The sequence below is a fragment of the Oncorhynchus nerka genome, linkage group LG12 (assembly GCF_034236695.1).
Source record: "Oncorhynchus nerka isolate Pitt River linkage group LG12, Oner_Uvic_2.0, whole genome shotgun sequence".
Lineage (NCBI taxonomy): Eukaryota > Metazoa > Chordata > Actinopteri > Salmoniformes > Salmonidae > Oncorhynchus > Oncorhynchus nerka.
The window spans coordinates 74,866,736-74,892,592 of record NC_088407.1 but is presented as its reverse complement, the minus strand read 5'-3'; the positions used below and the strand labels follow the sequence as shown (position 1 = coordinate 74,892,592).

Below are 25,857 nucleotides of genomic sequence, written 5' to 3'. Positions count from 1 at the left end.
TATGTACAGGCTGTTTGGAATGGTGGCGGAGAAATGGACCAGAGGCTCAGAGTTGTGTGGTCTGTCCAGACTCGGTCTGAATTCGTCCTGACTGACCTTCACGCAGGTTAGCATTTTTCTTCACAAATCTTGTTGTGAAGGCAGCTCTGCAGAGTGGTCATAACATTTGATTTGAAACCTAACCCTAATGCCAAACCCTAAACTTAAATGAAGACCAAAAAGCACATTTTTGTTTTCTCCATTATAATTTTATTTTTTTACAATATAACCAATTTTGACTTTGCAGGTGTCTCACATTTTCCTTTTCATATTATACTGGAGAGAATGGGTCAGGTTCACAATTTCCATTTCTCCAAGGTAGCCATCCTAACATGTACATATCACTAATCCTGCATATGCATTATTAAATATTAAACACACATCAGTTTCACAACGCATTACTTTCATACTTTCAGTAGGAGACATGTCTCACTCATTTCTGCCTCCAGGCCAAGATTCATGACAATAAATGTCAATCTGCGTCCTTTACCTAAACAGAGAGAGAGGGGAAGAAAAAAAGAAAGAATGAGGCCTAGGTAGAGAGCTGGAACGAGAGAAAGAAAGAAAGCGGGGGAAGAGAAAGAAAAAGAGGGGTAGAGAAAGAGATATGAAGTGAGAGAGGAAGAAAGAGACTTCTCCCGGCTCCATGCCTTGTTAGATCTATCATCCCTTTAATTAATAGTGTTTTTTACGAAGACGTCTGAACTGTGTCATTTCCTTTATTGGAAAACCCAATGCGATTAATGAATCATTTCCATTTTTGATCCATTATATCATGCTAGTTGATCTCCTCCTTTCTGCGCCGCTGAGTGATACCGTCGTTTTCTGCCCCTCGATCAAATTTAATTTGGCCTTCTATTATATTACAGTGTTATGACTGAAGTATCAATTTTTGTCAGGCAATTAGGAGCTCTAACCTGTGAAGCTGAGTTTGATAGGCAATGTAATTTCATTGTTTCAACAATAGCTTGAAACACTTTGAGCTTTTTTCCCCCCTTCTTCCCTCCCATTCCCCTCCTTTCCAGTCTTCATTTATCGTTGGCTTCTGATACTGACTGTCTATAAATGTAACTTCCGAACAAACAAAAGATAAGAGGGAGTGAGGGAGTGAGTGGGGCTGCTGGGAGTGCTTGCCTTTGCAGAAACCCTTGGCCTTCACCACTTATACATTTGCAGACAGACAGACAGACAGACAGACAAAAAACTATTGATTGGGTAAATCATCTTTCCCCTGTTTTTTTTCTAAAATATAAAAAGCAAAAGCGAGAGAGAGAGAGAAACTCTGCCGATATGGTGGTAAGTGTTTGGCTCTACTGTAGCAGTATACAGTGTAAGCCACATCCCTCCTCAGGTTTCAGAAGAACATGTCCACCTGTTTAAGAATGCCTTTTTGTGTGGCTCAGACTTTCTTTTTCATTCCTGCTCTTTTATTTGAGGCAATCTCTCTCTCTCTCCTCTACCTTTTTATATGCCTGTCCCCTCTCTCTCTCTCTCTCTCTCTCCTCTACCTTTTATATGCCTGTCCCCTCTCTCTCTCTCTCTCTCTCTCTCTCCTCTACCTTTTTATATGCCTGTCCCCTCTCTCTCTCTCTCTCTCTCTCTCCTCTACCTTTTATATGCCTGTCCCCTCTCTCTCTCTCTCTCTCTCCTCTACCTTTTTATATGCCTGTCCCCTCTCTCTCTCTCTCTCTCTCTCTCTCTCTCTCCTCTACCTTTTTAGATGCCTGTCCTCTCTCTCTCTCTCTCTCTCTCTCTCTCTCTCTCTCTCTCTCTCTCTCTCTCTCTACCTTTTTAGATGCCTGTCCTCTCTCTCTCTCTCTCCCTCTCTCTCTCTCTCTCTCTCTCTCTCTCTCCTCTACCTTTTTATATGCCTGTCCCCTCTCTCTCTCTCTCTCTCTCTCTCTCTCTCTCTCTCTCTCTCTCTCCTCTACCTTTTTAGATGCCTGTCCTCTCTCTCTCTCTCTCTCTCTCTCCAGATGTCTGTGATTGTAGCTAGCGCTGTAGCTAGCCCAGCCCTCACAGCAGGAGCATTAGATTAAAAATGACAAACGCTTTGAGCTGCATTCTTTCTGCAGGAGATGCAGTTGTCTTTGTTACAAATGCACTCGGGTTAGAAAAGGTGCTCCTTCACTAGTAATTACCTGCAGTTCTTTGGCACCCACATGAAATGAGTTTTTCTGCAGGAGTCCCCAACAAACTGATAATCCCAGTAGCACAGTAGGAGAGCTCAAATTATACATTTGCTAGAATGAATTCCAGGTTTGGAAGGGGAACGGGGGGGACTGTTCTCATTATGATCATCTATATCTTTTGAGCGAATGCAATTGATGTAACTTCTTTAGTTTGCTTCCCCTCAGAAACGTAGGACAACATTGAGGTAGAGAAATCGTACACTTCATTGTATGTATACCTAAACCCATGGAACTTTTTCCTTTCATATTATAATATTTATTTGAAAATAAATCCTCAGACAGACACATGCCAATTAGAACCGATTGTCTGTAGGGCACTTTGAGACAGCAGGACTAGGAGTTTTAACGAGGAGCACTTATTTGAAGGTACTCAAAGGGACTGTATGTGTGTTTTTTTGGGGGGGGTGGTACAGGCTGTTTGTACTGAGTTCCATCCTCTCTGAAGAGTAGGCCCATCGCCTCTGGCAACACCTGGGGTGACAGGGGCTCTGGTGACGCCTCGGGGGAGCAGCCATGTCATAGCCCCCAGAGTTCCACGCTGCTCCTTCCCTCCCTCCTTCCCTCCCTCCTTCCCTCCCTCCTTCCCTGCGCACAACGCCAGGTCAGGCATTCAAACAGGAGCCAGGCGAGGTGGGACACACACACACACACACACACACACACACACACACACACACACACACACACACACACACACACACACACACACACACCAAGGATGAAAACGGATGTTTATGTCATACGGCCTTGTGAGTTGTTTACTTGTATGCAGTCAGATTGTTTGTTTATGTGTACAAAATATTTTTTTATGGACTGTACATACTGTAACACAATGTCAAGAACGAAGCTCAAAACAAAGAACACAGAATTGTTTAAACTGAGATGCAGTTATTTTGCATTTTAGATAAACGTAAAGGAGACAAAATGTACACATTTTAGCTAATATATGTATAAACCCCACTTAAAGTGCTGTAATATACAATTATATTTTCAAAACATATCGTGGATGTACAGTGCAGTAAATATATTTGTCTAGTCTTTATATTGCAGTTTAACATGTTATAATGTGTTCCAAATAGGACATACAAACAATAACAACAATACAAACTCAGTAAATGACAGTTATTTTGGGTTTAACTCAACAGTTTATTTCTCGTTCAAATATTCTCATTTAGTAGCACTGAAAAGTACACTCTATTTTCCTGCATGGCAAGACTGCTAGACCACTAGATGTGTGTGACTTTTAGAACAGGAGATGTGAAAGACTGTTAGAGCAGGATATGTGTGTGACTGTTAGAGCAGGATATGTGTGTGACTGCTAGAGCAGGATATGTGTGTGACTGTTAGAGCAGGAGATGTGAAAGACTGTTAGAGCAGGATATGTGTGTGACTGTTAGAGCAGGAGATGTGTGTGACTGTTAGAGCAGGATATGTGTGTGACTGCTAGAGCAGGATATGTGTGTGACTGTTAGAGCAGGAGATGTGTGTGACTGTTAGAGCAGGAGATGTGATTGACTGTTAGAGCAGGAGATGTGTGTGACTGCTAGAGCAGGAGATGTGATTGACTGTTAGAGCAGGAGATGTGATTGACTGTTAGAGCAGGATATGTGTGTGACTGCTAGAGCAGGAGATGTGATTGACTGTTTTAGCAGGAGATGTGAGTGACTGCTAGAGCAGGAGATGTTAGTGATTGTTAGAGCAGGAGATCTGTGTTACTGTTAGAGCAGTAGATGTGAGTTACTGTTAGAGCAGTAGATGTGAGTTACTGTTAGAGCAGTAGATGTGAGTGATTGTTAGAGCAGTAGATGTGAGTGACTGTTAGAGCAGGAGATGTGTGAGTGACTGTTTGAGCAGGAGATGTGAGTGACTGTTTGAGCAGTAGATGTGAGTGATTGTTAGAGCAGGAGATGTGAGTGATTGTTAGAGCAGTAGATGTGAGTTACTGTTAGAGCAGGAGATGTGTGTTACTGCTAGAGCAGGAGATGTGTGTGACTGTTAGAGCAGGAGATGTGTGTGACTGTTAGAGCAGGAGATGTGATTGACTGTTAGTGCAGGATATGTGTGTGACTGTTAGAGCAGGAGATGTGATTGACTGTTAGAGCAGGAGATGTGATTGACTGTTAGAGCAGGATATGTGTGTGACTGTTAGAGCAGGAGATGTGATTGACTGTTAGAGCAGGATATGTGTGTGACTGTTAGAGCAGGAGATGTGATTGACTGTTAGAGCAGGAGATGTGTGTGACTGCTAGAGCAGGAGATGTGATTGACTGTTCGAGCAGGAGATGTGTGTGACTGCTAGAGCAGGAGATCTGTGTTCCTGTTAGAGCAGTAGATGTGAGTTACTGTTAGAGCAGTAGATGTGAGTGATGGTTAGAGCAGGAGATGTGAGTGATTGTTAGAGCAGTAGATGTGAGTGACTGTTAGAGCAGGAGATCTGTGAGTGACTGTTTGAGCAGGAGATGTGAGTTACCGTTAGAGCAGTAGATGTGAGTGATTGTTAGATCAGGAGATGTGAGTGATTGTTAGAGCAGTAGATGTGAGTGACTGTTATAGCAGGATATGTTAGTGATTGTTAGAGCAGTAGATGTGAGTTACTGTTAGAGCAGTAGATGTGAGTGATTGTTAGAGCAGGATATGTTAGTGATTGTTAGAGCAGGAGATGTGAGTGACCATTAGAGCAGTAGATGTGAGTGATTGTTAGAGCAGGATATGTTAGTGATTGTTTGAGCAGGAGATGTGAGTTACTGTGAGAGCAGTAGATGTGAGTGATTGTTAGAGCAGGAGATGTGAGTGATTGTTAGAGCAGGATATGTTAGTGATTGTTTGAGCAGGAGATGTGAGTTACTGTGAGAGCAGTAGATGTGAGTGATTGTTAGAGCAGGAGATGTGAGTGATTGTTAGAGCAGGATATGTGAGTGACCATTAGAGCAGTAGATGTGAGTTACTGTGAGAGCAGTAGATGTGAGTGATTGTTAGAGCAGGAGATGTGAGTGATTGTTAGAGCAGGATATGTGAGTGACCATTAGAGCAGTAGATGTGAGTGATTGATAGAGCAGGATATGTTAGTGATTGTTTGAGCAGGAGATGTGAGTTACTGTGAGAGCAGTAGATGTGTGTGACTGTTAGAGCAGGAGATGTGATTGACTGTTAGAGCAGGAGATGTGATTGACTGTTAGAGCAGGATATGTGTGTGACTGTTAGAGCAGGAGATGTGATTGACTGTTAGAGCAGGATATGTGTGTGACTGTTAGAGCAGGAGATGTGATTGACTGTTAGATCAGGAGATGTGTGTGACTGCTAGAGCAGGAGATGTGATTGACTGTTCGAGCAGGAGATGTGTGTGACTGCTAGAGCAGGAGATGTGATTGATTGTTTTAGCAGGAGATGTGAGTGACTGCTAGAGCAGGATATGTGTGTGACTGTTAGAGCAGGAGATGTTAGTGATTGTGAGAGCAGGAGATCTGTGTTCCTGTTAGAGCAGTAGATGTGAGTTACTGTTAGAGCAGTAGATGTGAGTGATGGTTAGAGCAGGAGATGTGAGTGATTGTTAGAGCAGTAGATGTGAGTGACTGTTAGAGCAGGAGATGTGTGAGTGACTGTTTGAGCAGGAGATGTGAGTTACTGTTAGAGCAGTAGATGTGAGTGATTGTTAGATCAGGAGATGTGAGTGATTGTTAGAGCAGTAGATGTGAGTGACTGTTATAGCAGGATATGTTAGTGATTGTTAGAGCAGTAGATGTGAGTTACTGTTAGAGCAGTAGATGTGAGTGATTGTTAGAGCAGGATATGTTCGTGATTGTTAGAGCAGGAGATGTGAGTGACCATTAGAGCAGTAGATGTGAGTGATTGTTAGAGCAGGATATGTTAGTGATTGTTTGAGCAGGAGATGTGAGTTACTGTGAGAGCAGTAGATGTGAGTGATTGTTAGAGCAGGAGATGTGAGTGATTGTTAGAGCAGGATATGTTAGTGATTGTTTGAGCAGGAGATGTGAGTTACTGTGAGAGCAGTAGATGTGAGTGATTGTTAGAGCAGGATATGTGAGTGACCATTAGAGCAGTAGATGTGAGTGATTGTTAGAGCAGGATATGTTAGTGATTGTTTGAGCAGGAGATGTGAGTTACTGTGAGAGCAGTAGATGTGAGTGATTGTTAGAGCAGGAGATGTGAGTGATTGTTAGAGCAGGAGATGTGAGTGACTGTTAGAGCAGGAAGTGTGTGTGTGTTCCTGAGTGTGTATGCACCTTTTTAGTACCAGTGGAGGGCAGAATTACATTTCATAAGTTAGAGCTTCCAGACGTTGATCAGAATGCAAGAGACGAGGAGCCTCTGCTAAATGTTGTTGATATCTAACTCATTTTAGTGCCCTTCTACTTCTTCTTCTATTTATTGAGGTTTCTCAACTAGAATATGGTGCCAATCAGGGACAGATGTTAGATGGAGGATTTGGAGGATCACCTCCAATATGTGTGTTACACCTGTCAGAGAAAATGAAATATTCCTTTTTACTTCAACATTCTGCCTGTATTTAGCCATTTGGCAGTATATTTATCACATGTAGGCCTACCTCCTGTTCACTCAGGAAGAGGGTGCTGTTGTTGTGGTGGCCTGTGAGGCTACAGTCCAGTGATATCTAACCTAGAGTGACCAGGGAGCTCTGTAATGTTATTACCGGGACCACTATCCCCCAACATCTCTCACCATCTCCCACTCACATCAAACAAATTAGTTGACAACCAGGGAAAATCCAAACGTACAATTTTTTTTAAATTCCACATTCTCTCAAATGGTTTCCTTCCCACATCGTTTCCCATCTAGTTAATCTTTCCTACCCCCAGTCAGGCCAGCATGGTAAACAGCATTGTGAGTATTCAATCTGCATCAGTGACATCATTGCAACACGGGCCCGAGTGCTGCTGCTCATTTCTTATTGGATAATCTGAAAGCAAAAAACGCCAAAGAGCCAGCTGCATGGAAATAAATAGAATATGCCAATCAAATGAAGATTGTGTGTCAGTTTGAACAGTGCTGAGAGTGACTCTCATGTGTATGTAATAATCTCTCAGGTTTGAACGCAGACAACAGAAACAACAACACAGGATGTCTGTTAATATGCTAATTAAATGTAGTGTCGCTTGGAGGAGGCGGCGTTCATATTTGTTGTATGAGCATGGTTGCTTTTGAAAATGTGAAATGAATAAATGGATGCATTCTGTAAATTCTAAATGATAAGAAAATGGTTTATTATATAGCATATTATAATCTGTGATTAGCATTTTATAATACAGGCAGGTGCTAAAATATAATCTCCTAGATATCAATCATTAATAACAGAAAGTATTGATATTATATGATATTACAAGCATACAGGTGTTCTACTACGACCCCTAACAGTGTTACTGCTATCATCTCTACAAATCAAATCAAATTTTATTTGTCACATACACATGGTTAGCAGTTGTTAATGCGAGTGTAGCGAAATGCTTGTGCTTCTAGTTCCGACAATGCAGTACTAACCAACGAGTAATCTAACCTAACAATTTCACAACAACTACCTTATGCACACAAGTGTAAAGGGATGAAGAATATGTACATACAAATATATGAATGAGTGATGGTACAGAACGGCATAGGCAAGATGCAGTAGATGGTATAGAGTACAGTATATACATATGAGATGAGTAATGTAGGGTATGTAAACATTATATTAAGTAGCATTGTTTAAAGTGGCTGGTGATATATTTTACATCAATTTCCATCAATTCCCATTATTGAAGTGGCTGGAGTTGAGTCAGTGTGTTGGCAGCAGCCACTCAATGTTAGTGGTGGCTGTTTAACAGTCTGATGGCCTTGAGATAGAATCTGTTTTTCAGTCTGTCGGTCCCTGCTTTGATGCACCTGTACTGACCTCGCCTTCTGGATGATAGCGGGGTAAACAGGCAGTGGCTCGGGTGGTTGTTGTCCTTGATGATCTTTATGGCCTTCCTGTGACATCAGGTGGTGTAGGTGTCCTGGAGGGCAGGTAGTTTGTCCCCGGTGATGCATTGTGCAGACCTCACTACCCTCTGGAGAGCCTTATGGTTGTGGGTGGAGCAGTTGCCGTACCAGGCGGTGATACAGCCCGACAGGATGCTCTAGATTGTGCATCTGTAAAAGTTTGTGAGTGCTTTTGGTGACAAGCTGAATTTCTTCAGCCTCCTGAGGTTGAAGAGGCACTGCTGTGGCTTCTTCACGACGCTGTCTGTGTGGGTGGACCAATTCAGTTTGTCCGGGATGTGTACGCTGAGGAACTTACAACTTACTACCCTCTCCACTACTGTCCCGTCGATGCGGATGGGGGGTGCTCCCTCGGCTGTTTCCTGAAGTACACGATCATCTCCTTTGTTTTGTTGACGTTGAGCATGAGGTGATTTTCCTGACACCACACTCCGAGTGCCCTCACCTCCTCCCTGTAGGCTGTCTCGTCGTTGTTGGTAATCAAGCCTACCACTGTAGTGTCGTCTGCAAACTTGATGATTGAGTTGGAGGCGTGCATGGCCACGCAGTCACAGGTGAACAGGGAGTACAGGAGAGGGCTCAGAACGCACCCTTGTGGGGCCCCAGTGTTGAGGATGAGCGGGGTGGAGATGTTGTTACCTCCCCTCACCACCTGAGGACCGCCCGTCAGGAAGTCCAGTACCCAGTTGCACAGGGCGGGGTCGAGACCCAGGGTCTCGAGCTTGATGACGAGCTTGGAGGGCACTATGGTGTTAAATGCCGAGCTGTAGTCGATGAACAGCATTCTCACATAGGTATTCCTCTTGTCCAGATGGGTTAGGGCAGTGTGCAGTGTGGTTGAGATTGCGTCGTCTGTGGACCTATTGGGGCGGTAAGCAAATTGGAGTGGGTCTAGGGTGGGTCAGGGTCAGGTAGGGTGGAGGTGATATGGCCCTTGACTAGTCTCTCAAAGCACTTCATGATGACAGAAGTGAGTGCAACTGGGCGGTAGTTGTTTAGCTCAGTTACCTTAGCTTTCTTGGGAACAGGAACAATGGTGGCCCTCTTGAAGCATGTGGGAACAGCAGACTGGGATAAGGATTGATTGAATATGTCCGCAAACACACCAGCCAGTTGGTCTGCGCATGCTCTGAGGACGCGGCTGGGGATGCCGTCTGGGCCTGGAGTCTTGTGAGGGTTAACACGTTTAAATGTTTTACTCACGTCGGCTGCAGTGAAGGAGAGTCCGGAGGTTTTGCTAATATTATATTATAAAAGATTTTAAAAGTCTTAGCCGAGAAAAATCCATTTACACTGTTATAATCAAATTACAATTATTGTTTATTGACTGTAATGCCTTAAATAAAACAAAATAAATAATTTAAGGTTACAATTAATCAAAGAAAGCAACAACAAAAACAAACACATTGAAACAAAGAAACTAACCCCAAAAAAACATGAGTTATCACAAGAAAATAACGCAATCTGACAGCTGGATTTACTCAGAGTGAGTCTATCCTCACATTGGTCTCATTCCTGGCACTCTTCATTGGATGATGAGGTGTGGAAGAAACAATTGAATGTATTTTCTGCAGGGGTGGAAATTACTACACTTTCCCATCGCAATTAAAACATACTTCAACAATCTCCTCCATGTTCAATTTGATCTTCACTAGAGATCGCATTCTGCAGTCTGTTAGAGAGAGAGAGACGGGGCTGTCCGTTCCTCTACAGAGACTGACCGCATGGTGGACAGGGCAGAGAGAGAGAGAGAAAGACGGGGCTGTCCGTTCCTCTACAGAGACTGACCGCATGGTGGACAGGGCAGAGAGAGAGAGAGAGAGACAGGGCTGTCCGTTCCTCTACAGAGACCGACCGCATGGTGGACAGGGCAGAGAGAGAGAGAGACAGGGCTGTCCGTTCCTCTACAGAGACTGACCGCATGGTGGACTGGGCAGAGAGAGAGAGAGAGAGACAGGGCTGTCCGTTCCTCTACAGAGACTGACCGCATGGTGGACAGGGCAGAGAGAGAGAGAGAGAGACGGGGCTGTCCGTTCCTCTACAGAGACTGACCGCATGGTGGACAGGGCAGAGAGAGAGAGAGAGAGAGACGGGGCTGTCCGTTCCTCTACAGAGACTGACCGCATGGTGGACAGGGCAGAGAGAGAGAGAGAGAGAGACGGGGCTGTCCGTTCCTCTACAGAGACTGGCCGCATGGTGGACAGGGCAGAGAGAGAGAGAGAGAGAGACGGGGCTGTCCGTTCCTCTACAGAGACTGACCGCATGGTGGACAGGGCAGAAAGAGAGAGAGAGAGACGGGGCTGTGCCTTCCTCTACAGAGACTGACCGCATGGTGGACAGGGCAGAGAGAGAGAGAGACAGGGCTGTGCATTCCTCTACAGAGACTGACCGCATGGTGGACAGGGCAGAGAGAGAGAGAGAGAGAGAGAGAGAGAGACAGGGCTGTGCGTTCCTCTACAGAGACTGACCACATGGTGGACAGGGCAGAAAGAGAGCGAGAGAGACGGGGCTGTGCCTTCCTCTACAGAGACTGACCGCATGGTGGACAGGGCAGAAAGAGAGCGAGAGAGACGGGGCTGTGCCTTCCTCTACAGAGACTGACCGCATGGTGGACAGGGCAGAGAGAGAGAGAGAGAGACAGGGCTGTGCATTCCTCTACAGAGACTGACCGCATGGTGGACAGGGCAGAGAGAGAGAGAGACAGGGCTGTGCGTTCCTCTACAGAGACTGACCGCATGGTGGACAGGGCAGAAAGAGAGAGAGAGAGACGGGGCTGTGCCTTCCTCTACAGAGACTGACCGCATGTTGGACAGGGCAGAGAGAGAGAGAGACAGGGCTGTGCATTCCTCTACAGAGACTGACCGCATGGTGGACAGGGCAGAAAGAGAGAGAGAGACACGGGGCTGTGCGTTCCTCTACAGAGACTGACCGCATGGTGGACAGGGCAGAGAGAGAGAGAGAGACGGGGCTGTCCGTTCCTCTACAGAGACTGACCGCATGGTGGACAGGGCAGAGAGAGAGAGAGAGACGGGGCTGTCCGTTCCTCTACAGAGACTGACCGCATGGTGGACAGGGCAGAGAGAGAGAGAGAGAGAGACGGGGCTGTCCGTTCCTCTACAGAGACTGACCGCATGGTGGACAGGGCAGAAAGAGAGAGAGAGAGACGGGGCTGTGCCTTCCTCTACAGAGACTGACCGCATGGTGGACAGGGCAGAGAGAGAGAGACAGGGCTGTGCATTCCTCTACAGAGACTGACCGCATGGTGGACAGGGCAGAGAGAGAGAGAGAGAGACACGGGGCTGTGCGTTCCTCTACAGAGACTGACCACATGGTGGACAGGGCAGAGAGAGAGAGAGACAGGGCTGTGCCTTCCTCTACAGAGACTGACCACATGGTGGACAGGGCAGAGAGAGAGAGAGACAGGGCTGTGCATTCCTCTACAGAGACTGACCGCATGGTGGACAGGGCAGAGAGAGAGAGAGATAGAGACAGGGCTGTCCATTCCTCTACAGAGACTGACCGCATGGTGGACAGGGCAGAGAGAGAGAGAGAGAGAGGGCTGTCCGTTCCTCTACAGAGACTGACCGCATGGTGGACAGGGCAGAGAGAGACGGGGCTGTCCGTTCCTCTACAGAGACTGACCGCATGGTCGAGGGGCAGAGAGAGAGAGAGACGGGGCTGTCCGTTCCTCTACAGAGACTGACCGCATGGTGGACAGGGCAGAGAGAGAGAGAGAGAGAGAGAGAGACAGGGCTGTCCGTTCCTCTACAGAGACTTACCGCATGGTGGACAGGGCAGAGAGAGACAGGGCTGTCCGTTCCTCTACAGAGACTCACCGCATGGTGGACAGGGCAGAGAGAGAGAGAGACAGGGCTGTCCGTTCCTCTACAGAGACTGACCGCATGGTGGACAGGGCAGAGAGAGAGAGAAAGACAGGGCTGTGCGTTCCTCTACAGAGACTGACCTCATGGTGGACAGGGCAGAGAGAGAGAGAGAGAGAGACAGGGCTGTGCGTTCCTCTATAGAGACTGACCGCATGGTGGACAGGGCAGAGAGAGAGAGAGAGAGAGACAGGGCTGTGCTTTCCTCTACAGAGACTGACCTCATGGTGGACAGGGCAGAGAGAGAGAGAACAGGGCTGTGCGTTCCTCTACAGAGACTGACCGCATGGTGGACAGGGCAGAGAGAGAGAGAGACAGGGCTGTGCGTTCCTCTACAGAGACTGACCGCATGGTGGACAGGGCAGAGAGAGAGAGAGACACGGGGCTGTGCGTTCCTCTACAGAGACTGACCACATGGTGGACAGGGCAGAGAGAGACAGGGCTGTGCATTCCTCTACAGAGACTGACCACATGGTGGACAGGGCAGAGAGAGAGAGAGACAGGGCTGTGCATTCCTCTACAGAGACTGAACGCATGGTGGACAGGGCAGAGAGAGAGAGAGACAGGGCTGTGCGTTCCTCTACAGAGACTGACCGCATGGTGGACAGGGCAGAAAGAGAGAGAGAGAGAGAAGACGGGGCTGTGCCTTCCTCTACAGAGACTGACCGCATGGTGGACAGGGCAGAGAGAGAGAGAGACAGGGCTGTGCATTCCTCTACAGAGACTGACCGCATGGTGGACAGGGCAGAAAGAGAGAAAGAGACACAGGGCTGTGCGTTCCTCTACAGAGACTGACCGCATGGTGGACAGGGCAGAGAGAGAGAGAGACAGGGCTGTGCGTTCCTCTACAGAGACTGACCGCATGGTGGACAGGGCAGAAAGAGAGAGTGAGAGACGGGGCTGTGCCTTCTACAGAGACTGACCGCATGGTGGACAGGGCAGAGAGAGAGAGAGACAGGGCTGTGCATTCCTCTACAGAGACTGACCGCATGGTGGACAGGGCAGAGAGAGAGAGAGAGAGACAGGGCTGTCCATTCCTCTACAGAGACTGACCGCATGGTGGACAGGGCAGAGAGAGAGAGAGAGAGAGAGACAGGGCTGTCCGTTCCTCTACAGAGACTGACCGCATGGTGGACAGGGCAGAGAGAGACGGGGCTGTCCGTTCCTCTACAGAGAATGACTGCATGGTCGACAGGGCAGCGAGAGAGAGAGAGAGACAGGGCTGTCCGGGACTCTACAGAGACTTACCTCATGGTGGACAGGGCAGAGAGAGAGAGAGAGACGGGGCTGTCCGTTCCTCTACAGAGACTGACCGCATGGTGGACAGGGCAGAGAGAGAGAGAGAGCGAGACAGGGCTGTGCGTTCCTCTACAGAGACTGACCGCATGGTGGACAGGGCAGAAAGAGAGAGAGAGAGACGGGGCTGTGCCTTCCTCTACAGAGACTGACCGCATGGTGGACAGGGCAGAGAGAGAGAGAGAGAGAGAGAGAGAGACAGGGCTGTGCGTTCCTCTACAGAGACTGACCGCATGGTGGACAGGGCAGAGAGAGAGAGAGAGAGAGACAGGGCTGTGCTTTCCTCTACAGAGACTGACCGCATGGTGGACAGGGCAGAAAGAGAGAGAGAGAGACGGGGCTGTGCCTTCCTCTACAGAGACTGACCGCATGGTGGACAGGGCAGAGAGAGAGAGAGACAGGGCTGTGCGGTCCTCTACAGAGACTGACCTCATGGTGGACAGGGCAGAGAGAGAGAGAGAGACAGGGCTGTCCGTTCCTCTACAGAGACTGTCCGCATGGTGGACAGGGCAGAGAGAGAGAGACAGGGCTGTGCGTTCCTCTACAGAGACTGACCGCATGGTGGACAGGGCAGAGAGAGAGAGAGACAGGGCTGTGCGTTCCTCTACAGAGACTGACCGCATGGTGGACAGGGCAGAGAGAGAGAGAGACAGGGCTGTGCGTTCCTCTACAGAGACTGACCGCATGGTGGACAGGGCAGAAAGAGAGAGAGAGAGACGGGGCTGTGCCTTCCTCTACAGAGACTGACCGCATGTTGGACAGGGCAGAGAGAGAGAGAGACAGGGCTGTGCATTCCTCTACAGAGACTGACCGCATGGTGGACAGGGCAGAAAGAGAGAGAGAGACACGGGGCTGTGCGTTCCTCTACAGAGACTGACCGCATGGTGGACAGGGCAGAGAGAGAGAGAGAGACGGGGCTGTCCGTTCCTCTACAGAGACTGACCGCATGGTGGACAGGGCAGAGAGAGAGAGAGAGAGACGGGGCTGTCCGTTCCTCTACAGAGACTGGCCGCATGGTGGACAGGGCAGAGAGAGAGAGAGAGAGAGACGGGGCTGTCCGTTCCTCTACAGAGACTGACCGCATGGTGGACAGGGCAGAAAGAGAGAGAGAGAGACGGGGCTGTGCCTTCCTCTACAGAGACTGACCGCATGGTGGACAGGGCAGAGAGAGAGAGAGACAGGGCTGTGCATTCCTCTACAGAGACTGACCGCATGGTGGACAGGGCAGAGAGAGAGAGAGAGAGAGACACGGGGCTGTGCGTTCCTCTACAGAGACTGACCACATGGTGGACAGGGCAGAGAGAGAGAGACAGGGCTGTGCCTTCCTCTACAGAGACTGACCACATGGTGGACAGGGCAGAGAGAGAGAGAGACAGGGCTGTGCATTCCTCTACAGAGACTGACCGCATGGTGGACAGGGCAGAGAGAGAGAGAGATAGAGACAGGGCTGTCCATTCCTCTACAGAGACTGACCGCATGGTGGACAGGGCAGAGAGAGAGAGAGAGAGAGGGCTGTCCGTTCCTCTACAGAGACTGACCGCATGGTGGACAGGGCAGAGAGAGACGGGGCTGTCCGTTCCTCTACAGAGACTGACCGCATGGTCGACGGGGCAGAGAGAGAGAGAGACGGGGCTGTCCGTTCCTCTACAGAGACTGACCGCATGGTGGACAGGGCAGAGAGAGAGAGAGAGAGAGAGAGAGAGAGACAGGGCTGTCCGTTCCTCTACAGAGACTTACCGCATGGTGGACAGGGCAGAGAGAGACAGGGCTGTCCGTTCCTCTACAGAGACTCACCGCATGGTGGACAGGGCAGAGAGAGAGAGAGAGACAGGGCTGTCCGTTCCTCTACAGAGACTGACCGCATGGTGGACAGGGCAGAGAGAGAGAGAAAGACAGGGCTGTGCGTTCCTCTACAGAGACTGACCTCATGGTGGACAGGGCAGAGAGAGAGAGAGAGAGAGAGACAGGGCTGTGCGTTCCTCTATAGAGACTGACCGCATGGTGGACAGGGCAGAGAGAGAGAGAGAGAGAGACAGGGCTGTGCTTTCCTCTACAGAGACTGACCTCATGGTGGACAGGGCAGAGAGAGAGAGAGACAGGGCTGTGCGTTCCTCTACAGAGACTGACCGCATGGTGGACAGGGCAGAGAGAGAGAGAGAGACAGGGCTGTGCGTTCCTCTACAGAGACTGAACGCATGGTGGACAGGGCAGAGAGAGAGAGAGACAGGGCTGTGCGTTCCTCTACAGAGACTGACCGCATGGTGGACAGGGCAGAAAGAGAGAGAGAGAGACGGGGCTGTGCCTTCCTCTACAGAGACTGACCGCATGGTGGACAGGGCAGAGAGAGAGAGAGACAGGGCTGTGCATTCCTCTACAGAGACTGACCGCATGGTGGACAGGGCAGAAAGAGAGAAAGAGACACAGGGCTGTGCGTTCCTCTACAGAGACTGACCGCATGGTGGACAGGGCAGAGAGAGAGAGAGACAGGGCTGTGCGTTCCTCTACAGAGACTGACCGCATGGTGGACAGGGCAGAAAGAGAGAGAGAGAGAGACGGGGCTGTGCCTTCTACAGAGACTGACCGCATGGTGGACAGGGCAGAGAGAGAGAGACAGGGCTGTGCATTCCTCTACAGAGACTGACCGCATGGTGGACAGGGCAGAGAGAGAGAGAGAGAGAGACAGGGCTGTCCATTCCTCTACAGAGACTGACCGCATGGTGGACAGGGCAGAGAGAGAGAGAGAGAGAGAGAGACAGGGCTGTCCGTTCCTCTACAGAGACTGACCGCATGGTGGACAGGGCAGAGAGAGACGGGGCTGTCCGTTCCTCTACAGAGAATGACTGCATGGTCGACAGGGCAGCGAGAGAGAGAGAGACAGGGCTGTCCGGGACTCTACAGAGACTTACCTCATGGTGGACAGGGCAGAGAGAGAGAGAGACACGGGGCTGTCCGTTCCTCTACAGAGACTGACCGCATGGTGGACAGGGCAGAGAGAGAGAGCGAGCGAGACAGGGCTGTGCGTTCCTCTACAGAGACTGACCGCATGGTGGACAGGGCAGAAAGAGAGAGAGAGAGACGGGGCTGTGCCTTCCTCTACAGAGACTGACCGCATGGTGGACAGGGCAGAGAGAGAGAGAGAGAGAGAGAGAGACAGGGCTGTGCGTTCCTCTACAGAGACTGACCGCATGGTGGACAGGGCAGAGAGAGAGAGAGAGAGAGACAGGGCTGTGCTTTCCTCTACAGAGACTGACCGCATGGTGGACAGGGCAGAAAGAGAGAGAGAGAGACGGGGCTGTGCCTTCCTCTACAGAGACTGACCGCATGGTGGACAGGGCAGAGAGAGAGAGAGACAGGGCTGTGCGGTCCTCTACAGAGACTGACCTCATGGTGGACAGGGCAGAGAGAGAGAGAGAGAGACAGGGCTGTCCGTTCCTCTACAGAGACTGTCCGCATGGTGGACAGGGCAGAGAGAGAGAGAGACAGGGCTGTGCGTTCCTCTACAGAGACTGACCGCATGGTGGACAGGGCAGAGAGAGAGAGAGACAGGGCTGTGCGTTCCTCTACAGAGACTGACCGCATGGTGGACAGGGCAGAGAGAGAGAGAGACAGGGCTGTGCGTTCCTCTACAGAGACTGACCGCATGGTGGACAGGGCAGAAAGAGAGAGAGAGAGACGGGGCTGTGCCTTCCTCTACAGAGACTGACCGCATGTTGGACAGGGCAGAGAGAGAGAGAGACAGGGCTGTGCATTCCTCTACAGAGACTGACCGCATGGTGGACAGGGCAGAAAGAGAGACACGGGGCTGTCGTTCCTCTACAGAGACTGACCGCATGGTGGACAGGGCAGAGAGAGAGAGAGAGACGGGGCTGTCCGTTCCTCTACAGAGACTGACCGCATGGTGGACAGGGCAGAGAGAGAGAGAGAGAGAGACGGGGCTGTCCGTTCCTCTACAGAGACTGGCCGCATGGTGGACAGGGCAGAGAGAGAGAGAGAGAGAGACGGGGCTGTCCGTTCCTCTACAGAGACTGACCGCATGGTGGACAGGGCAGAAAGAGAGAGAGAGAGACGGGGCTGTGCCTTCCTCTACAGAGACTGACCGCATGGTGGACAGGGCAGAGAGAGAGAGAGACAGGGCTGTGCATTCCTCTACAGAGACTGACCGCATGGTGGACAGGGCAGAGAGAGAGAGAGAGAGAGACACGGGGCTGTGCGTTCCTCTACAGAGACTGACCACATGGTGGACAGGGCAGAGAGAGAGAGACAGGGCTGTGCCTTCCTCTACAGAGACTGACCACATGGTGGACAGGGCAGAGAGAGAGAGAGAGACAGGGCTGTGCATTCCTCTACAGAGACTGACCGCATGGTGGACAGGGCAGAGAGAGAGAGAGATAGAGACAGGGCTGTCCATTCCTCTACAGAGACTGACCGCATGGTGGACAGGGCAGAGAGAGAGAGAGAGAGAGGGGCTGTCCGTTCCTCTACAGAGACTGACCGCATGGTGGACAGGGCAGAGAGAGACGGGGCTGTCCGTTCCTCTACAGAGACTGACCGCATGGTCGACGGGGCAGAGAGAGAGAGAGAGACGGGGCTGTCCGTTCCTCTACAGAGACTGACCGCATGGTGGACAGGGCAGAGAGAGAGAGAGAGAGAGAGAGAGAGAGACAGGGCTGTCCGTTCCTCTACAGAGACTTACCGCATGGTGGACAGGGCAGAGAGAGACAGGGCTGTCCGTTCCTCTACAGAGACTCACCGCATGGTGGACAGGGCAGAGAGAGAGAGAGAGACAGGGCTGTCCGTTCCTCTACAGAGACTGACCGCATGGTGGACAGGGCAGAGAGAGAGAGAAAGACAGGGCTGTGCGTTCCTCTACAGAGACTGACCTCATGGTGGACAGGGCAGAGAGAGAGAGAGAGAGAGAGACAGGGCTGTGCGTTCCTCTATAGAGACTGACCGCATGGTGGACAGGGCAGAGAGAGAGAGAGAGAGAGACAGGGCTGTGCTTTCCTCTACAGAGACTGACCTCATGGTGGACAGGGCAGAGAGAGAGAGAGACAGGGCTGTGCGTTCCTCTACAGAGACTGACCGCATGGTGGACAGGGCAGAGAGAGAGAGAGAGACAGGGCTGTGCGTTCCTCTACAGAGACTGAACGCATGGTGGACAGGGCAGAGAGAGAGAGAGACAGGGCTGTGCGTTCCTCTACAGAGACTGACCGCATGGTGGACAGGGCAGAAAGAGAGAGAGAGAGACGGGGCTGTGCCTTCCTCTACAGAGACTGACCGCATGGTGGACAGGGCAGAGAGAGAGAGAGACAGGGCTGTGCATTCCTCTACAGAGACTGACCGCATGGTGGACAGGGCAGAAAGAGAGAAAGAGACACAGGGCTGTGCGTTCCTCTACAGAGACTGACCGCATGGTGGACAGGGCAGAGAGAGAGAGAGACAGGGCTGTGCGTTCCTCTACAGAGACTGACCGCATGGTGGACAGGGCAGAAAGAGAGAGAGAGAGACGGGGCTGTGCCTTCTACAGAGACTGACCGCATGGTGGACAGGGCAGAGAGAGAGAGAGACAGGGCTGTGCATTCCTCTACAGAGACTGACCGCATGGTGGACAGGGCAGAGAGAGAGAGAGAGAGAGACAGGGCTGTCCATTCCTCTACAGAGACTGACCGCATGGTGGACAGGGCAGAGAGAGAGAGAGAGAGAGAGAGACAGGGCTGTCCGTTCCTCTACAGAGACTGACCGCATGGTGGACAGGGCAGAGAGAGACGGGGCTGTCCGTTCCTCTACAGAGAATGACTGCATGGTCGACAGGGCAGCGAGAGAGAGAGAGAGACAGGGCTGTCCGGGACTCTACAGAGACTTACCTCATGGTGGACAGGGCAGAGAGAGAGAGAGACACGGGGCTGTCCGTTCCTCTACAGAGACTGACCGCATGGTGGACAGGGCAGAGAGAGAGAGCGAGCGAGACAGGGCTGTGCGTTCCTCTACAGAGACTGACCGCATGGTGGACAGGGCAGAAAGAGAGAGAGAGAGACGGGGCTGTGCCTTCCTCTACAGAGACTGACCGCATGGTGGACAGGGCAGAGAGAGAGAGAGAGAGAGAGAGACAGGGCTGTGCGTTCCTCTACAGAGACTGACCGCATGGTGGACAGGGCAGAGAGAGAGAGAGAGAGACAGGGCTGTGCTTTCCTCTACAGAGACTGACCGCATGGTGGACAGGGCAGAAAGAGAGAGAGAGAGACGGGGCTGTGCCTTCCTCTACAGAGACTGACCGCATGGTGGACAGGGCAGAGAGAGAGAGAGAGAGAGAGAGAGACAGGGCTGTGCGTTCCTCTACAGAGACTGACCGCATGGTGGACAGGGCAGAGAGAGAGAGAGAGAGAGACAGGGCTGTGCTTTCCTCTACAGAGACTGACCTCATGGTGGACAGGGCAGAGAGAGAGAGAGACAGGGCTGTGCGGTCCTCTACAGAGACTGACCTCATGGTGGACAGGGCAGAGAGAGAGAGAGAGAGACAGGGCTGTCCGTTCCTCTACAGAGACTGTCCGCATGGTGGACAGGGCAGAGAGAGAGAGAGACAGGGCTGTGCGTTCCTCTACAGAGACTGACCGCATGGTGGACAGGGCAGAGAGAGAGAGAGACAGGGCTGTGCGTTCCTCTACAGAGACTGACCTCATGGTGGACAGGGCAGAGAGAGAGAGAGACAGGGCTGTGCGTTCCTCTACAGAGACTGCCCGCATGGTGGACAGGGCAGAGAGAGAGAGAGACAGGGCTGTGCGTTCCTCTACAGAGACTGACCGCATGGTGGACAGGGCAGAGAGAGAGAGAGACAGGGCTGTGCATTCCTCTACAGAGACTGACCGCATGGTGGACAGGGCAGAAAGAGAGCAAGAGAGACGGGGCTGTGCCTTCCTCTACAGAGACTGACCGCATGGTGGACAGGGCAGAGAGAGAGAGAGACAGGGCTGTGCATTCCTCTACAGAGACTGACCGCATGGTGGACAGGGCAGAGAGAGAGAGAGAGTCACGGGGCTGTGCGTTCCTCTACAGAGACTGACCACATGGTGGACAGGGCAGAGAGAGAGAGAGACAGGGCTGTGCATTCCTCTACAGAGACTGACCGCATGGTGAACAGGGCAGAGAGAGAGAGAGAGACGGGGCTGTGTGTTCCTCTACAGAGACTGACCGCATGGTGGACAGGGCAGAGAGAGAGAGAGACAGGGCTGTGCGTTCCTCTACAGAGACTGAACACATGGTGTACAGGGCAGAGAGAGAGAGAGACAGGGCTGTGCATTCCTCTACAGAGACTGACCGCATGGTGGACAGGGCAGAGAGAGAGAAAGAGACGGGGCTGTGTCTTCCTCTACAGAGACTGACCGCATGGTGGACAGGGCAGAGAGAGAGAGAGACAGGGCTGTGCATTCCTCTACAGAGACTGACCGCATGGTGGACAGGGCAGAGAGAGAGAGAGACAGGGCTGTGCGTTCCTCTACAGAGACTGACCGCATGGTGGACAGGGCAGAAAGAGAGAGAGAGACGGGGCTGTGCCTTCCTCTACAGAGACTGACCGCATGGTGGACAGGGCAGAGAGAGAGACAGGGCTGTGCATTCCTCTACAGAGACTGACCGCATGGTGGACAGGGCAGAGAGAGAGAGAGAGAGAGAGAGAGAGAGAGACAGGGCTGTCCATTCCTCTACAGAGACTGACCGCATGGTGGACAGGGCAGAGAGAGAGAGAGAGAGAGACAGGGCTGTCCGTTCCTCTACAGAGACTGACCGCATGGTGGACAGGGCAGAGAGAGACGGGGCTGTCCGTTCCTCTACAGAGAATGACCGCATGGTCGACAGGGCAGAGAGAGAGAGAGAGAGACAGGGCTGTCCGGGCCTCTACAGAGACTTACCTCATGGTGGACACGGCAGAGAGAGAGAGAGACACGGGGCTGTCCGTTCCTCTACAGAGACTGACCGCATGGTGGACAGGACAGAAAGAGAGAGAGAGAGAGAGACGGGGCTGTGCCTTCCTCTACAGAGACTGACCGCATGGTGGACAGGACAGAAAGAGAGAGAGAGAGACGGGGCTGTGCCTTCCTCTACAGAGACTGACCGCATGGTGGACAGGGCAGAGAGAGAGAGAGAGAGACAGGGCTGTCCGGGCCTCTACAGAGAATGACCGCATGGTCGACAGGGCAGAGAGAGAGAGAGAGAGACAGGGCTGTCCGTTCCTCTACAGAGACTGACCGCATGGTGGACAGGACAGAGAGAGAGAGAGAGAGACAGGGCTGTGCATTCCTCTACAGAGACTGACCGCATGGTGGACAGGGCAGAGAGAGAGAGAGAGAGACAGGGCTGTCCATTCCTCTACAGAGACTGACCGCATGGTGGACAGGGCAGAGAGAGAGAGAGAGAGAGAGATACAGGGCTGTCCGTTCCTCTACAGAGACTGACCGCATGGTGGACAGGGCAGAGAGAGACGGGGCTGTCCGTTCCTCTACAGAGAATGACCGCATGGTCGACAGGGCAGCGAGAGAGAGAGAGAGACAGGGCTGTCCGGGACTCTACAGAGACTTACCTCATGGTGGACAGGGCAGAGAGAGAGAGAGACACGGGGCTGTCCGTTCCTCTACAGAGACTGACCGCATGGTGGACAGGGCAGAGAGAGAGAGAGAGAGAGCGAGACAGGGCTGTGCGTTCCTCTACAGAGACTGACCGCATGGTGGACAGGGCAGAAAGAGAGAGAGAGAGACGGGGCTGTGCCTTCCTCTACAGAGACTGACCGCATGGTGGACAGGGCAGAGAGAGAGAGAGACAGGGCTGTGCATTCCTCTACAGAGACTGACCGCATGGTGGACAGGGCAGAGAGAGAGAGAGAGAGAGAGAGACAGGGCTGTGCGTTCCTCTACAGAGACTGACCACATGGTGGACAGGGCAGAAAGAGAGAGAGACGGGGCTGTGCCTTCCTCTACAGAGACTGACCACATGGTGGACAGGGCAGAGAGAGAGAGAGACAGAGCTGTGCATTCCTCTACAGAGACTGACCGCATGGTGGACAGGGCAGAGAGAGAGAGAGATAGAGACAGGGCTGTCCATTCCTCTACAGAGACTGACCGCATGGTGGACAGGGCAGAGAGAGAGAGAGAGAGAGAGGGCTGTCCGTTCCTCTACAGAGACTGACCGCATGGTGGACAGGGCAGAGAGAGACGGGGCTGTCCGTTCCTCTACAGAGACTGACCGCATGGTCGACGGGGCAGAGAGAGAGAGAGAGACGGGGCTGTCCGTTCCTCTACAGAGACTGACCGCATGGTGGACAGGGCAGAGAGAGAGAGAGAGAGAGAGACAGGGCTGTCCGTTCCTCTACAGAGACTTACCGCATGGTGGACAGGGCAGAGAGAGACAGGGCTGTCCGTTCCTCTACAGAGACTCACCGCATGGTGGACAGGGCAGAGAGAGAGAGAGAGACAGGGCTGTCCGTTCCTCTACAGAGACTGACCGCATGGTGGACAGGGCAGAGAGAGAGAGAAAGACAGGGCTGTGCGTTCCTCTACAGAGACTGACCTCATGGTGGACAGGGCAGAGAGAGAGAGAGAGAGAGAGACAGGGCTGTGCGTTCCTCTATAGAGACTGACCGCATGGTGGACAGGGCAGAGAGAGAGAGAGAGAGAGACAGGGCTGTGCTTTCCTCTACAGAGACTGACCTCATGGTGGACAGGGCAGAGAGAGAGAGAGACAGGGCTGTGCGTTCCTCTACAGAGACTGACCGCATGGTGGACAGGGCAGAGAGAGAGAGAGAGACAGGGCTGTGCGTTCCTCTACAGAGACTGACCGCATGGTGGACAGGGCAGAGAGAGAGAGAGAGACACGGGGCTGTGCGTTCCTCTACAGAGACTGACCACATGGTGGACAGGGCAGAGAGAGAGAGACAGGGCTGTGCATTCCTCTACAGAGACTGACCACATGGTGGACAGGGCAGAGAGAGAGAGAGACAGGGCTGTGCATTCCTCTACAGAGACTGAACGCATGGTGGACAGGGCAGAGAGAGAGAGAGACAGGGCTGTGCGTTCCTCTACAGAGACTGACCGCATGGTGGACAGGGCAGAAAGAGAGAGAGAGAGACGGGGCTGTGCCTTCCTCTACAGAGACTGACCGCATGGTGGACAGGGCAGAGAGAGAGAGAGACAGGGCTGTGCATTCCTCTACAGAGACTGACCGCATGGTGGACAGGGCAGAAAGAGAGAAAGAGACACAGGGCTGTGCGTTCCTCTACAGAGACTGACCGCATGGTGGACAGGGCAGAGAGAGAGAAAGAGACGGGGCTGTGCATTCCTCTACAGAGACTGACCACATGGTGGACAGGGCAGAGAGAGAGAGAGAGACAGGGCTGTGCATTCCTCTACAGAGACTGACCGCATGGTGGACAGGGCAGAGAGAGAGAGAGACAGGGCTGTGCGTTCCTCTACAGAGACTGACCGCATGGTGGACAGGGCAGAAAGAGAGAGAGAGAGACGGGGCTGTGCCTTCTACAGAGACTGACCGCATGGTGGACAGGGCAGAGAGAGAGAGAGACAGGGCTGTGCATTCCTCTACAGAGACTGACCGCATGGTGGACAGGGCAGAGAGAGAGAGAGAGAGAGACAGGGCTGTCCATTCCTCTACAGAGACTGACCGCATGGTGGACAGGGCAGAGAGAGAGAGAGAGAGAGAGAGACAGGGCTGTCCGTTCCTCTACAGAGACTGACCGCATGGTGGACAGGGCAGAGAGAGACGGGGCTGTCCGTTCCTCTACAGAGAATGACTGCATGGTCGACAGGGCAGCGAGAGAGAGAGAGAGACAGGGCTGTCCGGGACTCTACAGAGACTTAACTCATGGTGGACAGGGCAGAGAGAGAGAGAGACACGGGGCTGTCCGTTCCTCTACAGAGACTGACCGCATGGTGGACAGGGCAGAGAGAGAGAGAGAGCGAGACAGGGCTGTGCGTTCCTCTACAGAGACTGACCGCATGGTGGACAGGGCAGAAAGAGAGAGAGAGAGACGGGGCTGTGCCTTCCTCTACAGAGACTGACCGCATGGTGGACAGGGCAGAGAGAGAGAGAGAGAGAGACAGGGCTGTGCTTTCCTCTACAGAGACTGACCGCATGGTGGACAGGGCAGAAAGAGAGAGAGAGAGACGGGGCTGTGCCTTCCTCTACAGAGACTGACCGCATGGTGGACAGGGCAGAGAGAGAGAGAGAGAGAGAGAGACAGGGCTGTGCGTTCCTCTACAGAGACTGACCGCATGGTGGACAGGGCAGAGAGAGAGAGAGAGAGACAGGGCTGTGCTTTCCTCTACAGAGACTGACCTCATGGTGGACAGGGCAGAGAGAGAGAGAGACAGGGCTGTGCGGTCCTCTACAGAGACTGACCTCATGGTGGACAGGGCAGAGAGAGAGAGAGAGAGACAGGGCTGTCCGTTCCTCTACAGAGACTGTCCGCATGGTGGACAGGGCAGAGAGAGAGAGAGACAGGGCTGTGCGTTCCTCTACAGAGACTGACCGCATGGTGGACAGGGCAGAGAGAGAGAGAGACAGGGCTGTGCGTTCCTCTACAGAGACTGACCTCATGGTGGACAGGGCAGAGAGAGAGAGAGACAGGGCTGTGCGTTCCTCTACAGAGACTGCCCGCATGGTGGACAGGGCAGAGAGAGAGAGAGACAGGGCTGTGCGTTCCTCTACAGAGACTGACCGCATGGTGGACAGGGCAGAGAGAGAGAGAGACAGGGCTGTGCATTCCTCTACAGAGACTGACCGCATGGTGGACAGGGCAGAAAGAGAGCAAGAGAGACGGGGCTGTGCCTTCCTCTACAGAGACTGACCGCATGGTGGACAGGGCAGAGAGAGAGAGAGAGACAGGGCTGTGCATTCCTCTACAGAGACTGACCGCATGGTGGACAGGGCAGAGAGAGAGAGAGAGTCACGGGGCTGTGCGTTCCTCTACAGAGACTGACCACATGGTGGACAGGGCAGAGAGAGAGAGAGACAGGGCTGTGCATTCCTCTACAGAGACTGACCGCATGGTGGACAGGGCAGAGAGAGAGAGAGAGACGGGGCTGTGTGTTCCTCTACAGAGACTGACCGCATGGTGGACAGGGCAGAGAGAGAGAGAGACAGGGCTGTGCGTTCCTCTACAGAGACTGAACACATGGTGTACAGGGCAGAGAGAGAGAGAGACAGGGCTGTGCATTCCTCTACAGAGACTGACCGCATGGTGGACAGGGCAGAGAGAGAGAAAGAGACGGGGCTGTGTCTTCCTCTACAGAGACTGACCGCATGGTGGACAGGGCAGAGAGAGAGAGAGACAGGGCTGTGCATTCCTCTACAGAGACTGACCGCATGGTGGACAGGGCAGAGAGAGAGAGAGACAGGGCTGTGCGTTCCTCTACAGAGACTGACCGCATGGTGGACAGGGCAGAAAGAGAGAGAGA

At 52.2% G+C, this 25,857-nt stretch overlaps 1 long non-coding RNA gene across 1 annotated transcript in view; it reads right to left on the bottom strand.

Annotated features, from left to right (window-relative positions):
* Positions 1-242: 242 nt before the first annotated feature.
* LOC115139020 (uncharacterized) overlaps positions 243-25,857 on the bottom strand; it is a 49,105-nt gene continuing 23,490 nt past the window's right edge. The window contains exon 4 of the long non-coding RNA XR_010465415.1: positions 243-529. This is a non-coding gene — a long non-coding RNA (uncharacterized LOC115139020). The remainder of the gene's footprint in view (positions 530-25,857) is intronic.